Genomic DNA, 3,028 nt, shown 5'->3' with positions numbered 1-3,028 from the left:
TTACTTTACAAAAGTAACTTGAATCAAACAATTTCTTTGTAAGTTGCAAGCTCTTTACTTTCTAAAAGTAACACGAATTCATCATCTTCAACAAGTGATGAGTTCAACCTCCTAGGTTTCGAAGAAACAACGTCATGTAGCCAAGAAAAAACAGTTTCTTGCGACATACAATTTTTGACACAATTATTTTGTGGCTCTTGAATATTTTCTCCCACTCTGTCTTCTAGAAATAAACTTATATTCTAGAAAGACAGCTTCACGAGCCACAAACTCGTTGTACTCGTGATTATAATAAGGAAAAATGAGCATTTGTTTCTTGTGAAAACTTACAAGCATGGTACTCTACCATTTCATATCTCATATGATTCGTTTTAGATTTAGTGGAAAAATAATTTAGACAAAATGATAAAATCCCCAAAAGGATCAAGTAACTCAAAGTAACTTGATTGAAGTCCAAACCATGTCGAATAGCGTTTGATTTCATTATCCAACCACACATTATCCCATAATGCGTGCTAAGAGAGATTAATTTGTGATACTATATCACATTTCCTTTGGCTTATATCTAAGTCTTCACTTTGATAATCACATCACGACTAAATCGTGATACTTTGAACTCTTTGAACTTCTTCAAAGATTTCTCTATTGCTTGACTTTGGTGAGCTTTTCAAGCTCTCTTTGTTATAATTCACTTGCTCTTTGAATGGAGAATCTTCAATTTTCTTCTTCCATTGGAGTTCCGACTTCTTCCTATCATCCTTCCGGCTATAATGATCAATCATAAAACATGGTTCATGCAAACGGGGAGCTCTCATGGTCTTGTCAAGATTGAAAGTTATACTCTCATCTCCCACTTCTAGAGTGAACTCTCCATGTTTTACATCAATCACCGCACCCGCGGTGTGTAAGAAAGGTCTTCCTAGAATGATTAGAATGTTGGAGTCTTCTTCCATATCATAAATGACAAAGTCCACCAGGATGAAAAATTTCCCAATTCGTACGGCAACATCTTCCCATATCCCTTATGGTGTCTTTGTTGATCTATCGGCCATTTGGAGTGTGATATTGGTGCATTTAAGCTCTCCCATCCCCAACCTTTTACTCACCGAGTACGGCATAACACTCACACTAGCCCCTAGATCACATAAGGCTTTGTTGATCGTGGTGTCGCCAATGGTACACGGTATTGAGAAGCTTCCCGGATCCTTGAGTTTTGGAGGTGAAATCCCTTGAAGTATTGCACTACTCACCTTAGTGAAGGCGATAGTCTCAAGCTTCCGGATCGACTTCTTCTTTGTGAGGATGTCTTTCATGTATTTCGCATAGGCCGACACGTGATTGATTAATTCCGTGAAAGGAATTGAGACTTCCAAATTCTTCACAATTTCCATAAATTTTCCAAGTTGGTCATCAAATTTGGGCTTGGCTTGACAACTTACAAAAGGAAGTCTAATCAAAATGGGCTCCTTCTCCTTGACCTTGTCTTCATTTTTCTTTGAAACTTCTTCTTTTGATGGTTCTCCATCCTTGGAGTTTTGCACAATTTCTTCCTTGTCACTAGCTTCCACAACTTCATCCTCAACTTGCTTCTTCGGTGCTTCATACCTTGTACCACTTCTTAAGTGAATGGAACAAACCGTTTCATGTCTTTGGGGATTACTTTGAGGTGGTAATTGCCCCTTTTGTCTTTGTGAGCTTGAAGATGCTAGTTGAGTCAATTGGGTTTCCAACATTTTGGTGTGAGCTAGGATGTTGTTGATGGTGGTTTCCTTTGCTTGACTATCCTTTTGCATTTGAGTGAAAAACTCTTGTTGATTCTTTTGCATTTGAAGGACCGCTTTTTGAACATCAAAACCTTGGTCATTTTGTTGATTGTATGGAGATTGATTTTGGTAACCTTGGTTTTGATTGTAAAAGGGTCTTTGATTTTGGTTTCTCATGGGAGGTGGGGTGTATGTTGTTTGAGGGTTTTGAACATTTTGGCTTTTGTATGAGAGATTTGGATGGAATTTGGTGTTTTCATTGTAATAGTTGGAATAAGGGTTACCACTCTTGTATGCTTGGAAAGCATTCACTTGTTCATTTGTTCCCCAACATTCACTTGGGTCATGTCCCAAAGTTCCACAATTCTCACATATCCCACTTGGGATTGATGAAGATGCCGTCATGGCATTAACATGATGCTTTGGTGATTTTGAGGCTTCTTCAAGTCTAGCCATAGCCTTTTCAAACTTCAAATTGATGGTATCAATGTGAGCACTAAGTTGAGCACCTAATTGAGTAACGGAGTCCACTTCATGTTTTCCTCCTCTAGTAGCCTTGCGAGGTCTACTATATTGTGAGTTATGGACCGCCATTTCCTCAATTTTGTTCCAAGTTTGATTGTCATCAACTTCGGTGAACATTCCATTTGATCCCATGTTGAGAGTGTTCCTTGAATCTTCATATAGACCGTTCCAAAATTTTTGTACCAAGAACCACTCGCTAAGTCCATGGTGAGGACATCAGCGACAAATTCCTTTGAACCGCTCCCAAGCTTCAAACAAAGATTCTTCATCCCTTTGCTTAAAACCCGTAATTTGAGCTCTTAGCATGTTAGTCTTTTCCGGTGGATAGAACTTTTTGTAGAAAGCTATAGCCAACTTCTTCCAAGAATCAATTCTGAGAGTGGCCTTATCAAGGCCCTTCAACCATTGTTTCGCGGTGCCAATTAAAGAAAAAGGAAATAAAACCCATCGAATTTGGTCTTGAGTTACACCGGTTTGAGAAATCGCATCACAATAGTCACAAAAGGTTTCCATATGAGAGTGAGGGACTTCACTAGGCATCCCCCCGAATTGGCTTCTTTCGACTAATTGGATAAATGCGGATTTGGCAATGAAATTTCCGGTTAGATGTTGTGGTGTGGGAGTACCATTGGGTAGGTTCTCCTCGGTGGGAACGGAATATGATGAAAACTTAGGCATTGTGGGTTGATTTTGTGTTGTATTTTGTGTTGGGTTCTCCTCACCTTCTCTTGCAAAAGGGT

The 3,028-nt window shown here is 39.2% G+C and overlaps 1 non-coding gene across 1 annotated transcript; it reads left to right on the top strand.

Annotated features, from left to right (window-relative positions):
• Nucleotides 1–2,487: 2,487 nt before the first annotated feature.
• On the top strand, nucleotides 2,488–2,594 carry LOC141624142 (small nucleolar RNA R71). Its single transcript, XR_012533952.1, has one exon. It is a non-coding gene; the product is annotated as a small nucleolar RNA R71 (small nucleolar RNA).
• Nucleotides 2,595–3,028: the final 434 nt, after the last annotated feature.

This window comes from Silene latifolia, chromosome X (genome assembly GCF_048544455.1).
Source record: "Silene latifolia isolate original U9 population chromosome X, ASM4854445v1, whole genome shotgun sequence".
In the NCBI taxonomy this organism is placed as follows: Eukaryota; Viridiplantae; Streptophyta; class Magnoliopsida; order Caryophyllales; family Caryophyllaceae; genus Silene; species Silene latifolia.
This window is presented reverse-complemented; position numbering and strand designations above follow the sequence as displayed.